Below are 16,104 nucleotides of genomic sequence, written 5' to 3'. Positions count from 1 at the left end.
AATGAAATGTTTTTCTTTTATTAATCCACAGTTTCCATGTTTATCAAGTAAGCTTTGTACTGGGGTAAACGCAACGTGATGAAAAAGCTTGGTATAAGAAGATATGCACATGGTGCCACGTCTACCCAATAAATCTTAATATACTTTCTGTGGGTCAGAAGAGCAATGCAGGGTTAGTCTTGTGTTTTTTAGGCAAAGGAATGTTAGTTACTGTTACAGCTTGTACTGTTTCTTCCTCCCCTGAACAAAGATATCTTGAAATCCTAATCCTCAGGCCTTGGGTTTGTGACCTTGTTTGGAGACAAAATCTTTGCAGATTTAAAAAATATAAAATGAGAACATTAGGGTGTACTCTAAAACAACATGACCGATATTCTTATGAAAATGGGGAAATGTGGACACAGACATAGACACACAGGGAAACCGTCATGTGAAGATAGAGATTCAGATAAGAGGGAAGACAGGAAGCCACATGAACTATAATCCCACTGCCACAAACCAGGCAATGCCGGGGGCTTCCGGAAGCTGTGAGGAGCAAGGAAGCGAACTTTCCAGGAAGTTCCAAGGGCACAGGCCCTGCCAATACCTTGATTTTGAACGTTTAACCTACAGATCTGTGACATCATAAATTTCTATTGTCTTAAATCATCCAGTCCGTGGTACTTAGACCCAGCAATTTAATAAAGTGACTGTTTTGGGGAACACAGAGACCACAGGGAATGGTATAGGAGAGACAGAGATTTGTCGATTGAGTTTAAATAGAATACATAGTTACTTAAAGTCCCTTTCTTCAGGAAGTCCTTTTTTTTTTTTTTTTTTTAAAGATTGTATTTATTTTGAGAAAGAAAGAAAGAGAGCATGAGCATGGTGGGGAAGGGCAAAGGGGGAGGGAGAGAAGCAGACTCCCCACTAAGCAAGGAGCCAGCTGCAGGGCTCTATATCCTAGGACCCCAAAGACATTAGCTGAAGGTAGACACTCAACTGATTGAACCACCCAGGGCCCCAGGAAGTCAAGGTGTACTTCGATTCTTGCTAGAATAGTTTAGGGGCACATCCTATCTATCTCCGGGGCATATTATAAGTTCCCTGTTACAGATATATGAATGTTTACTGCAACCATTTAACTAATAGCTTTGCTATTCATCTGTGTTCCACTATGAATTCTTTGAGAACAAGGATTAATTTTGCTTTATTTCTTCTTGAACTCCCCTGTTGATGTGAAGGAGCAATGCCTCTCGCTATCTTCCAAATAAGATACACCTTCCAACTTCCCTACTTACAACACACACATGTAACACATACATGCATGCACACATGAAATTATGTACACAGAATGACATCAGGCAAACCAAAGAATATACATATTGGTAAAATCTATTTTTCATGTACTTGCCAACTGGTTGCAATCATGTCTCCAAAATCAGTCTTACTAAAAAACACAGTGAAAATTCCATAATATTAACCAGTAACATTTTATTGGTTAAGCCACTGTAAGGTAACTTGAAAGATCACCTAAAAAATACTTCTCAGGAGATAAAACTTACAGAACACCTATGGGTTTCTAACTAAATAAGCAAATAAAAGTATTGGTATTCAGTTATATTATTATCAGAAACTTGAAACCTACCTTTTATTCTGAATAGACAAGAAAAAAAAAAAGACATTCTGGGAGCATGAATAGTCATTCCATTATAAATCTCACATTTGAAAAATTGGCTTATTCTTTCCAAGAAGTTACTTACTTCTATTATCATGTTAATTCACAAATTGACCTCGGGTATCATACAAGAATACTGTACTTTCCCTTTTGTTTTGTTTTGTTTTGTTTTGTTTTGTTTTGTAAGGTTGATAAGGTTTCTCTTAAGGGTTCCCTCACTGAGCTCTCTGTCTTTCCTATATTTTATTATCACTGTTGTGCATGGATTCAATTAACAATAGATAATAGGTCCATAAAATAGCATGAAGACAGCTGTGTATTTCAGCCTTTTATTTTCCCTAATAAAGCTTTCACGTTTGAACTTTTCATTTTTCCGCATTAACAGATAAATAAAAAATAAGAATGAACTGAATTTCTGTGACATTGGAATAAGATGGAGGACAACTTTAGAAATAAAAGCAAAATATCTTAAAAGCTGGATAACTAATGACAATTGTTACTGCGTCGTTAAAACAGAGCTTCATGTCGTTGCCTGTTGCTGAACTCTTCATTTCGAATGAGCCTTTGAAGGGACAGAGGTAATTCAGTCTTTGGCAGTAAGTACCAGAAAGTAAGTGCTTAATCTGGAAGTCTGGGTACCGACGTCCTGGTAGTTACAGAGCGATGTTTGGCAGCTGATGATCATGAGACAGTTGCCAGTGGGACACACCAGCCATGCAAATTCATCAGGAATAGTTACTGGGGTCAGTGAGATAGGAGCTAGACTCGGCTCCCAGAAGCAGCTGTCATCAACACAGAAAAACCAAAAGCAACCACTTCCACCAAATCTCTTATCACAAATTTCTTTCAACTCCAGTGATATAGTCTATCTCCAAATTTACAGTGACCGTAGAGTTCTGTATATTGACAGCATGCCATTCCTTTTCTTCAAAACCAAAGTTCTCTGCAGCTGCCAAGTTGTCCTCAGAGAAAAGCTCTAGTCTTCAGTGTGTTTTTATTGCTTTCCTATATGTTCATATTGTGAGCGTTCATGTTTAACAGTAATGAGTAGTGATAAATCATAGTGAAATGACCCTGTCCCTAGTGTTTCTTTATATGACTATAAACTTCCATTGATCATAGTAAATCATTCATTTAATGCCTTCTTCCTGTCTTTTCTGCAATGTTTGTAGTACCGCTTTTTTTTTTAACTTTTCGGTTTTTATTTTGAATTTCACTTGTTAGCTCCTAGAGAAACAAATGTCAATGAAACAAAAGTAATTCTTAGATAAGATGAGGAACATGATTAGAATCTGATTTATATTATTGATCTACATATTTTTCAAGGTTCTTGCCCTCATAGTGGCATCATTCATTGTCACAGAACACAGAGTTGATTCTTCATGGATTAGTGCTGGCCAGACCCCAGGAAGGATTAGTTCCACCAGATTAGCATGTTTTTAGCTTGTGAAGCCAACCCGAACATCACAGGCAAAGTCAAGGAATTCCTACAGTCCTTGGATGCATCCTTCCTGTACAGAAATGCCAAAACAGCTTCCAGAATAAGGTAGACATATTCTTTAGAGGCAAAGGTAAGCACATATTGGCAAAGCCTGGGCATATTCGAAATGAAAAACAAATTGGGGATTTCACTTGGAATTCCTGCAAATGGTTTCATTAGCTAATTGTTTCATTAAGGAATATTTGCAGGTAGAAACTACATAAGTGTCCTCAATAGGATATAGGAGACATAAATGACACATTCACATGATAGAAAATAATAAAGGGAAGGAATTAAGTGCTTCCACATAATGATGTAAAGATAAAATATAGCATTAATTGCACAAAACAAAGCATGAAATGATCTGTATAACATGGTTTTGTGCAAATAAACTTGAAGAATGATTGATAGAAACCTGAGAATTTGTGTGCTAGCGTACACATTTATTTACTTATTAGCCAATCAGTTTTTCCTTGGGAGGAATGGGTTAAAAGAACTTGCTAACAATGACTGACTTTGAAAAGGAAGGAAGGAAGTATAATTGAAAAAAAATTATTTTCTGTATCACTTTTGCATTCTATACATGAACATGAGTTTATTTTCCCTTTCTTTTTGTAAAATGATGACACTATTTGGGGAGCTATTGGCAGGTTTATGGTCTTCCTAACCCATACGTAAAATAACAACACATTAACAGCAGCAAATTTTATAAAGCTATATATCCAGAAATTATTCATCTCTGGGAAAAAAATTCAGAGTTCACCAGGAATATGAAGTACTTTTATATATAAGCAATTTGAGTGGCAATGACAACTGAATGGAATTCAACTTCACATTAGGAGTCAAACATTGTATTTCTGCTTACATTCTGCATTTGTTTTGTTAGATTTTCAACATATTGCAGAGAATAATGATTAAAATTCATAGTCGCAAAGAGCATAGAACTGCACTTTAGGAGATGAAACTTAGTGATTAACCATAGACCAAAAAAAAAGAAAGAAAGAAAGAAAAAAGAAGAGAAGTATTAAAACTAAAGCCATGTGTATTATAAAAACTTTCTTAGTGGAAGAATTAGTCATTTTATCACTCCATATAAGCAGCATGAAAGTTGGCATTTTTGTTCAATTTAATTGCTGCCGTTTCTTTACTGCTTAGACACTGCCTTCCAATTGTTAGATTTTTCAGTAGATACTGTTGAACAAATGATTAAATAAATCAATGAATTGTGTAAGCATTATGAAGGATAGCTTAGTGTCACTCTTTGCCTTTGAAATTTGAGACAATGATAATTTAATAATTGCATTCTTCATAAAATACTTTACACTGAGAAGTGTACCAGTGACCAAATAAAAATTGCACGTATGTATGAAATGTGCATTTGAATTTCAATTTATTATCATATTTTACTGATGCTAGGAATTAATAATGTTAATTATCATAGAATTTATGACTACTCTGAGTTTAAAATCACACTTTGTTATAGATATATTGAAATGTAATTTGAATGTGTCCTTAGTGCCTATTTCAGGTGTATTTGAAATGTTAAAAACAAAACAAAAAACCTTGAACTTAGGGTCCTATGTTGGTTCAAGGATTTAGTTTGGTTCAAGCAACCGATTAAATAATTGTGTACTGCCAGTAATACCTACAACCCTTCCCCTTCATCCAGCCATAGCACAGAGGCTGAAGAAAGTGGTCCAACTCCATATATATAATATATATATAAGATTTATTTCTAAATCCGGGGCAGCATTCAAGCACCAAATCACTAGTCATCCCTAGAAATTATAATTGCCCCCATAATGACAGATACTACAATGTCCATCACACTAGTAACAATGTATTTGTGAGAATATGTCAGGATATGGGAAGTATGAGCTATACAGATTATTATGTAGAAAATTGAATCACTGAAACTGTTAAAATAATGTTGCCAGTAACTTGCATTTCCTTGAAAAGACAAGAGCAAATCTAGGCAAACACACCCAAAGTCTAATGTAAAAACAGGGAAATTCAAGATTTGTTAGGTGTGTTGTGTACTCAAAAATATCACCTAATACATTTCCACAAGTGAAGTCCTCAGTATCTAAAATTCAAGACACTCAGTGTTTGCTAAAGCCCTGCATTCTTATTTTTCTGCTGAGAAAAATATCAACCTCTTCTGGGAAGCAGTTTATCCAAATTGATTGGGCAGGAAAAATGAGGTGTGGTTTTTGGAGAAACTGAACAAATCATGGAGCACAGCTGTTTTCTCTCTGCTGAAACAAATGGTCCCTGGCGTGCCTGTTTCTCAGGACCCCATGATGTATAATTTTAGCACCTTGCTTAGTCCAAATCCAAAGACGGACTTTCTGTGAAGCCTTTTAATTTCCAAAGAGAATGGCTGGCTTTTTGGAAAGTCAGACATTTTGAGTTGTTTTATTTTAGCTCTTAAGTATTTGGTGAGTGCCACGTACACCCAAAGTGTGGACCAGAACGGGCAGCTACATCATCAATGGTTCTCTGGAACCCCAGTGTAATACCTCTTAGAGTACTGTGTGATTTTCTTCTCTAGAACTCAAACAGGTTGAAATATACCCCAAAATTAAGAAAACAGCTGAAGTGCTTTTTGGTCTGTACTTATGTAAAATTTCATTTCAAACAATGGTACTTACACATGGCATAGAGTTGTTCTGGAGCTTATTAGAGTGTATACAGAAGAAAAAATAACAGAAAAGTTGTGACAATTAGAAGCATATGAAGCCTCTGGAGTAAATACTTCTTCAACTATATCTGGTAAAGAACCACTTCAAAAAAATTCTAATTCATTATGGATATTTTTTGTAAAATGCAACAAAATAAATTGTTCGAAAAATTAAATGTAAAAATGATACAAAATACAAGCCCATTGATGATGTACTTGAATGTCATGGCAATGTAAAATTGCTGTGGGTTTTTAAAAACACTATTTCTGCATTTCAGACAGAATACACATTCTACAAATGGACAGCGATCTCCAAACCAAACCACATTTTGAATAGTTCTCCTTTATGTTGACGTAAGAATCTTGGAGGTCTTATGTATAAAGAAAATCATATCTTAAAGTTCACCTTGAACATCTGTAAAAATATGGTTTCAGCAGATGATCTTTTCTCCCCCTAAGATTCCGTGACTACTACAGTAGTCACCAGAGTTAAAGGGATGTTTAAAGCAGAGCTAAAGAAAACAATATTTGATGTTTGATAGCAGCAAAAAATGTTTTATTACTAACAATAATTTACATTTCATCTCTGGAATCTAGAGGTTGTATAACTAAACTGTTTTTTCTAAAGGCTTTAAAAAAAATCCTAACCACATAAATCTTCCCCAAATGCACAAACTCTGAAACTATCAAAATTGTAGGTTTCATGTGTAACTGAAATTAACATCATTGCTTTCTTTCAAGATTTGCATTTAATTGCAAACTGATCTGGTAACTGCAAAATTTTTTCCTAGTAAGTCTCTATCTCCAGACATCAAAGTATATAATGTTCTGTTGTTAGCAGCAGAATATTAAATTTATGAGGCCAGAGAATTTAGATTTACATTTAAACACATTGTCTTAAAATAACTACATTCCAGTGTTTGAGGAGTTAAAGAATGAAGAGAAAAAATCAGCTTCCTTCTTTTAGATTATAAGAGTTCAAATACAGAAATGAGGGAACCGAAGAATAGAGTGTACATTGAGATGTAAACAACTATTTATTTATGAACAGCTAGTTACCTACACGTACAGACACTGGGTTTAAGAAGTAACCCTACTAGGTAGGCACTGACTGATGGTTTCAACTACAAAACAATAATGTAAGCTATTATAAATGTTATTATTGTATATTACATAGAATAATCATTTTTATTACCCACAGTTCATTATAGCCTTATATGATGCATTAGCAGATCTATATTTTTTTCCTGAAAGCCCTGATTCATATGAATAAAAATTCTATTGCGGAAGCCCAAAATATAATCAGACCAAAATGTTGACTTTATTCTATATGTGAAAAACACGATTTATAACTGTTGTAGCAATGATGTTTCAAACTGTCGATGTAAATGATACATATTGACTCAAATAAAAGAGGGTACAGTGTTAAAGGAAGGTTTTTTTGTTTGTTTGCTGTTGTTGTTTTTAAGTAGACTCCATACCCTGGCGTGGGGTTCAATGTGGGGTTTGAACTCAGGATCCTGAGATCAAGACCTGAGCTGAGACCAAGACTGACACTTAATCAGCTGAGCCACCCAGGCGCCCTAGGGAGTGTTTTTTTTTTTTTTTTTTTTTTCCTCCCACATGCACAAGCTATTTTATTTTATTTTATTTTATTTTATTTTATTTTTTTGTATTTTAAATTTTTTATTTTTTATAAACATATATTTTTATCCCCAGGGGTACAGGTTTGTGAATCACCAGGTTTACACACTTCACAGCACTCACCAAAGCACATACCCTCCCCAATGTCCATAACCCCACCCCCTTCTCTCAACCCCCCTCCCCCCAGAAACCCTCAGTTTGTTTTGTGAGATTACGAGTCACTTATGGTTTGTCTCCCTCCCAATTCCATAGCATGTGAATGAATGGAGGGAGGTAAACAAAAAATAAAATTAAAAAAGATGAGGTCTGATAGGGGAGCAGCCGGATAAGAAAAATCAAAAAAGGCTTGTTTCATTTATTCTTCTCCTACCCCCTTAAGCCCCCATGTTGCATCACCACTTCCTCATATCAGGGAGATCATAGGATATTTGTCTTTCTCCGCTTGACTTATTTCGCTAAGCATGATACGCTCTAGTTCCATCCATGCCATTGCAAATGGCAAGATTTCATTTCTTTTGATGGCTGCATAGTATTCCATTGTGTGTATATACCACATCTTCTTTATCCATTCATCTGTTGATGGACATCTAGGTTCTTTCCATAGTTTGGCAATTGTGGACATTGCTGCTATAAACATTCGGGTGCACATGACCCTTCGGATCACTACCCTAAGGAGTGTTTTTAACTCTAACTGTGCATCGACACGCAGTGAGGGGGCGGGGGTGGTATAGCTGTTGTTGTTCCACAAGCAGTTTAAAAATGAAGCTATTCATCCTGAAAGGTACAGTGTAAATTCCACTCCTGGTAAGAACAATGCTCACCACACCATACTGGGGATTTTAAGATCTAAGAACTGCTATTGGCCATTGCTAAATGGTATAATGTTCTAATATGTGTTGCAGTTGTGGTGATATTTAAGAGATGATGATGATGATGATGATGATAATGCATATGTGTTTGAATAGTAGACATTACAGTTTTTTTAAAAGATTTTATTTATTTATTTGAGAGAGATAGAGAGTATGCTAGCATGAAAAAGGAGGGAGACGGACAAATGGACTCTGTGCTGAGTGAAGACCCTGAGATCACGACCTGAGCCAAAATCAAAATCAAGAGTCAAATGCTTAACCAACTGAGCCACCGAGGTGCCCTGAAATTACAGTTTCTAAATAAATATAGAAAATTGCAATGAATGGGTGTCAGATTTAAGGCAAAATTGTAATCTCTGGTTGATTAATTGCAATATGATCATAGAAACAAGGAAATGGTCAAGAGATTGACTGGGCAACGTAAAAAGTAATCAGAAACTCTCCACACCCTACAGAAGTTATGTAGTATGTTCTCAGCCTGGAAAACTGTGGGCAGATTCAATTTAAGCTCCTAAACCTTAGCATGCTCAAGAGGAAACAGAAAGGAAACAACCACAAGATTACACCAGATTGGGAGGACTTGCAAAATGTCATCTGGATGTGATTCTTTTCTCACTATATTTTCAGCTGCACTAATTTCAAACTTTGAGGATGTGGTTATGTCACTCTCAATGAAACAGACCTGCCCCTCCCCAGTACCATTCAGTGATGTGACCCGCAGGGCATGGGAACCAGGCTCGATCACCGTGGCCGGCCATGTTAAGATGAAATCAAGGAAGCCAGTTAGATAAAAAAGAAAACACGCACACCCTGTCCTTCTGAGGGGTTCTGTCTCTACCTTCTTGAGAGAATAAATTCAAAACAGAGAACATTTTGGAAGTTTCCTGTTGATGTTAATTAGGGACAATTACCTATGGAAACATAAACACACATGCAGATTGCCACCACTAATAAAAGAAGTGAGGTTTTTTGTTTTGTTTTGTTTTGTTTTTTCAGATTTTATTCATTTACTTGAGAGAGAGAGAGAGAGATTGAGAATGAGAGAGAGAAAGAGAGACCATGAGAAGGGGGAGGGTCAGAGGGAGAAGCAGACTCCCTGCCAAACAGGGAGTCTGATGCTGGACTTGATCCCAGGACTCCAGGATTATGATGAACTGAAGGCAGTTGCTTAACCAACTGAGCCACCCAACACCCTAAGAGGTGAGATTTTACACAATTTTTACACAAAAATATTTTTATTTTCCAACAAATCAAACATTCACAGTAATAGACCACATTACTAAGTACAGAATTAATTTGGCCTGTCAGGTTTCCCAAACTTTAGCTGTTCCAGTTCAATGCTATTGTGTAAATTCAAATTATTTCAGTTATTCAAAGTATCCTACAAAATGATGGTACAAAACCAACTATATATGGGAAGGAAATCATCTCTCAAAAGTAATATCAAATATATAATACTTTTAGGTGAAGAATTTTTCCATGTCAGTATATTTAGAGATATATTTTCTTAGAGTAATAGATGAGTCAATCAGTTGCTAAAAACCAAATATTAGTAGTTGGTGAGCAGGAGAAAACTTGTGGATTTATAATATTCTGTGCCAACCTTAGAGAGCTGTCAAGAGTGTTCTGTAAAACATTTCCAGAAGTTCTGACCTCATTCTCTTTATCTGGACCCTGCTTTGTAAATTTGTGCCTTGATGAGAAGCAAGGCACAGCTCTGCCATACACTGGCATCATATCTTGGCCTTGACAGGGGCAGAGGGCCCCCCCAATATGGTGGCCGTGAGAAAGATGATCTCCTACTAATGTGCAAAGTTTCCTGGGATTGGATTATATGTGTGCTCTTTCCTCCTAGAAATAATTTCTCGGATATTTAGCAAGGTCAATCATTTGTCTCTTTTGAGACAAAGATTTACAATGTGGGCTTGAATCTGGCAGATCTTGGTTTTGCATGTCTATTTCTTATTGCCTGTGCCACTTTAGCTGCTGTTTCTTAAACCTCTCAAGTTAAATTAACTCAATTTTCCACACCTATTAAACTGGTATCACATGTAGAGAGCATATAAGAATGATCTTCAGAGGGACACCTGGGTGGCTCAGTTGGCTAAGCAGCTTCCTTCGGCTCAGGTCATGATCCCAGGGTCCTAAGACAGAGTCCTTCATTGGCTCCTTGCTCAGCGAGGAGTCTGCTTCTCCACCTCCCTCTGCCCCTCCCCCGACTTGTGCTATCTCTCTCTCTTTCCCTCTCAAATAAATACAAATCTTAAAAAGCTAAAATAAATAAGTAAGTAGGTAAGTAATTAACTAAGTAATAAAATTATCTTTAGAATGAGAAAGTGGCATTTCCAGGGTCATGATCATCATAGAGACAATTTGCTATCCGTCAAGGCAAACAACAAAACAAAACACGAAGAAAGAAAAAAGCAAAATACAAACAGAAAGCAACTCTAACTTATACATTTCAATAATATGCTCAATGGCCAGTGATATTTGATTACTCCTTGCTGAACTGGAAAATACAGCCCAAAATACAACCTCCTGACAATTGCCGCACCTCATCTCAGCCTGTAAACTCGCACAGGGGATTGCAACACACTCGTGCAGGCCTAGTCCATAGCAAAGAGAGGAAACTCCAGCAAGGATTAGCACTTCACTGCACAGAAGAACTAATCCAAACGTGATTCCATCCCTCCACCTCCCTCTTCTCTGAAGGACATTACACGTGCACATGAACATTCACAAGTAATTTTACCTTGAAAACACGTTTTTGAAAATAGCGGTCGGTACGGCGCCTCGCCAAAACTGAGTTTCCATCTTGTTCTCTATTTTCCTTTCTGCTTTTGCATTCCTCTATACCTTCCTTGATTTATTTCTTAGGAATTTTGTAGTTTTAGTCAGAAGGCAAGACACCTAGCCTTGGAATTCCGTGAGATGGACAAACAAAGAATCCTAAATTTTTTACTTCATATAGCACCAAGCAAGTTAATACGAATAAGGTTCAGGCAAGGGGAGAGATTTTAAGGGTACTCAGCATCCAAGGGACTGTGGGGAACATTGGCACACGCAAGCACACGTGCACGCATGCACACGTGTGTGAGGACACACCCCTCCATTTCCTGGAATGTATGCAGCAGAATGTAAAATTAGGAGATTGTATTTTATTATCATCTCTATAGGAAAGAAACATACTTTACCTAACCAAATCCTGGTCTTTTAAATGAATACAGCAGAAAGAAAAATAAAACAGACTTTTTGAGTATGTTTTTCCGATATAATTAAGACTATATTAAGGTATAAAGAGTGATCAGTTCTCTATTCTGAGTCCAACAAAAGGTACAAAAGAAAATCTCATACCATCCGATTGTTCATTTGCAATTTACATCAACTCAGAGACTTTAACTCGAAACAGGGATCAGGTCCATAAGCTGCTGATCAAAAGAGGCCTGCTGACTCAGGTCTGGAGTCTCATGTTTGTGGTCTGTGATTCCCTCAGCCTACTGCAAAGAAAACGTCTGAGAGATGTATCAAACCAATGCCAACCAGCCGACAGTTTGATTGTGTTTGAAAGGAGAGTATGTGAAGCAGGAGAAACTCCCTGGTTCATAGCCAGTTTCTTCCATAAATACAGGCACACACCAGGCACCGGACTCCAGTCTTATACACATCAGCCCAGAGGAAGGCGGACTGTTGGTGGTGCAGTCAGGGAGAACTGACTTAGAAGTTCTCTGTTTCATCTGGGCTGGCTTCCTGTATCAAGAAGGACAGAGTACATTTGGCTGTCTGTACCTTTATCAGCAACTGTTCCCCTTGGGTGCTTTGATTTGACATGCATGCATTTCCACTATCTCATGATCCCAAACTTAACAATGTATTCCAGACTGAATGCATCTTGTACGTATTTTGTCCTTATTGTACTAATTCAAGATCAGAGTTTGCTCTAATGAGCTACTAAAATAAAAATTTTGCTCAAGCTGACTTTTTAAAAGCATGTTGATCTTAAATGTCTAGAATGCCATGTTATTTTATTCTGGTCAAAACCCTTCTTGCCTCTCAACCCCCACCCCCACCCCCCTTCTCCAGTTGATCAGGAAGTAAAAGGTCAGAAAATGTTTACAACAGGCAGAGTGTCTTGTTAGTACTCCAAATACACACTGTGATTCCACACATGGCCACAGCATGTTTGCACGGAGCCTCATACAAAAGCCCGGGTTGGATAACTGGATGCCCAGAGAGGAGTGGGTAAAGGAAGGAAACCTCAGGAGAGCCAGCATATCCTTTTCTAGGATACAAAGTGTGTGAGTGCTGTGGGGGTGCCTCTCGAATGCTTAGAACTGACCATCTTGCTCAGCAATCTCATTAGATTTGGCTTTAGGGGAGGGGAAAGGCTTTGCGTCAAAGGACTTCACAGTGAACAGTCAGCTTGCAGCCGATCTGAGCACTTGGCCACACCCTGCTCTTTTGAGATGCTGTCATTCACTCTCACCAGTTATTCAGTAGAGGCAAAAAAGTGACAGCAGCACTCTCTTTAGTGGAAATTTCTTGTCCTTGTAAATGTTTCAGCTCTCTCCTGTAAATGGACATCAAGGCAGATAAGACCAACATTTGGCTCATGGATAAATTCAGAACTAATTTTAGAAGTAATATTATTTAATCTGGATATTCATTGCATCCAGAAGACAAACAAACTTTTTTTTTTTTTTTTTAACTAACACTTAAAATTAGGATTTCAAAAGGGAAGAAATGAAAATGTCCTTTCATTTTTTTTTTCATGGTCAAGTCCACTATTTTAAACCATCATGGGGCACTTAGGTGGCTCATTCGTTTCAGCAGCTGCTTTCGGCTCAGGTCACGATCTCAGGTTCCTGGGTTAAGGTCAGGGGTCCTGGGATGGAACGGCTTATCCAGCTCCTTACTCAGTGGGTTGTCTGTTTCTCCTTTTCTCTCTGCCTCTGCCCCTGTCTCTTGCTCTCTCTCTCTCTCTCTCTTGCTTTCAAATTAAAAAATAATAATAATAATAATTAATTAAAAAAAAAGTAAATAAAATCGTTAGATAAATAAGTAAGCCAGAGCATCTGAGGTCATTTTAAACTCAGAAAAAAATAGGACCCAGCGTCTTTGGGGAAGGAGGGAGAACATAAATACCAGTAGCCATTTACATGCATGCCTCTTAAAATCACACATGTCATTCCGCCCACTTCTTTCTAAGAGCATAAATCACATGCAAATCTCCTTTCAAGGGACCAAGAGTCGGCGCTGCTCTCACCTTGGGCTGTCAATGGTGTCTCCGCACTTTCAGCCTCACGACAAAACACTTTTGTTTATGAACAGCGTTCAGCAGGTATACAACCGACCTCAGTGATCTTTCTCTCCTCTCCCTTTCCTCTTGACTGGCTCGAAAAAATGATGCTTCTGTAGACGACACGCCAGCAGGGACTCGACAACACCTGTGTTTATTCAACATACCCGTGCCTTGCAGTTACCGTTTCTTCAGCATAAACGTATCTGAAAGAGGTTAATGGTGCCCCGTAGCACTATTATAATTAAGATTCTGTCAGTATTTTCATAACAAACTGAAGATTTCCAAAAACAATCTGGAAATGGTTTGTGAACAATTCAGAGTCTAATACTAGAGATTACTTTCTAAGGCAGAAACACACATGAAAAATTACTTTTGTCTAATTTGTGGTTCTTGGGATAAATGATCATAATCCTTTTTTATTTGCTCTATTCAAAAAGAGGGCCAATTTTTTTTTTTTTTTTTTTTTTTTTTTGGTCAGGTAAGATATCTAACTTACACGTAATTAACTAATGGGAAATTTTTTATATCTCTATAAAGCAATAGATTCTTATGGCACAATCTCTCCGAGTATTCCTAAAAGGAAGTACTTAGGTAACAGGATGTTAAGTGGGATTTTCTGTTGTCTTACAGTTTTACCTAATGCCTGAAGCTGAAACCAAATCTTTGAAAGCAAATTGTATTCTATCTTACTTTATTTTTTTTGGAAATTTTAATTTTTATTGTGTTATGTTAGTCACCATACACCATTAGTTTTTGATGTGGTGTTCCAATTCATTGTTTATATATAACACCCAGGGCTCCTTGCAATACGTGCCCACCTTAAAAGCACATTTGAAAGAGAGTAGCTGGACACATCTTGAGAACATATTGAGAAAGAACAAAAACTTCTCTGACACTCTTACCCAACACCCAATTACAGCCTGTATTTACAGGTTTAGAGATTCATCAGGGTAACTGCAGCTCATTTTGAAGAATGTTGAGTTTGTAAGAAAGGGAGTGGACTGGCTTTTCCCTCACTTCCCAGATGAAGTGAGGAGGGCTTCAGTGAACTCCCTGTAAGACAGCGGGGCTGCTCGCCAAGGGAAGCAACCAGAAATGCTCTCTCCAGCTATATGCTTACCTAATACTGATGCATGCGGTTATTCATTTTGCAAGTGCTCCCTGGAATTTGAAGGATATTTAGAAAACATCTCTTACCCCATTATGAAAATACCTATTATTTTTATATCTGTCTTGAAACATTACATATAATCAATACATCACAGTACTAGCTGAAGGAGCTTTCTATTTATTTGGTTATTTACACTTTATATCCCTCCTCACAGTTTTGGTATGAAAGAGCATGGCCAGATATAGCCTACCGTGGTGGGGGTGACTGCCAAGAAGAGGGGAAAAATAGACGCTGAGACACAACCTCTCACACACAGAGATCACAAGTTAATACAATTCCAATATCCCAAAGTGGCAAGAAGGTATGGGCATCTGCCTTAAATGCTATCAAGCATTGAGAAAAGAGATCCAAAAACTTGCTTGCAATCAGAGATGGAAGACAAGGTACCCATTCAATAAGTTTGTTCCATTAACAAGCTGTGGTAAAAATAATTTGTATAGTTTAAAAATAAGTATGAATATCTGTATCTATATCTATTTATTTCTATATCTGTATCTACACACACACACACACACACACACACACACACACATCAGCTTTTCTAAATGATGCAAGTCACAAATGGCACTTAGCTTTCTGGATCTTCCACTTCAAACCTAGGCAGAATTTTAAAGCCAGTCACAATTATTTAGAAAAAACTGCCACAATCAGAAATTATCAGGAGGGATCATCTTGAATTTATCTGCTTGGATTCATGAGAAAGGATAATACAGTAGAAATTAATAATGAAATGAGTAAGTCTGAATTTAAGTTTCTACTCTAGCATTTAGTGTATGTTGGAGGTCCTATAACTTAATTCTCTATATTTATGATTAGTCATTTTCAAATGAAAAATGATAAATATCCATAAAGTTGTTGAAAAGATAAAATGAAGTAACTCATCAAATCAGTATGTCTCTGGTGATAGTTTGATGCAACTTTTTTCCTTCTTTCCTTCGGGTTTTCCTTTCCTTCCTCCTTTCTTTCTTTCTTTCTTTCTTTCTCTCTCTCTCTCTCTCTCTCTCTCTTTCTTTCCTTCCTTCCTTCTCACTTCTTTCTTTCTTTGCTTCTTTTTTTTTCTTTCTTTCCTCCCTTCCTTTGTGGTTTTCCCATTAATTTTCAAGAATTGCTAGTTCCTCCCTTTCCTCGGGCTTGTTTGTCCCTGTATTACCCACATCCAAGTACCTTCAACAAATACCTACTAAACCCTTCCTGAAGCAACAAGAACCGATCTGCCTCTAGTCAGAAGGGATTGTGTACAGTTCAAACTACCCAGACCACAGAATTCTCAATTTTCTGAATCCGCTAAGACACTGTGGTCT

This window comes from Mustela lutreola, chromosome 7 (genome assembly GCF_030435805.1).
Source record: "Mustela lutreola isolate mMusLut2 chromosome 7, mMusLut2.pri, whole genome shotgun sequence".
In the NCBI taxonomy this organism is placed as follows: Eukaryota; Metazoa; Chordata; class Mammalia; order Carnivora; family Mustelidae; genus Mustela; species Mustela lutreola.
The sequence above is the reverse complement of the archived record's forward strand: the minus strand, read 5'-3'. Positions refer to the sequence as shown.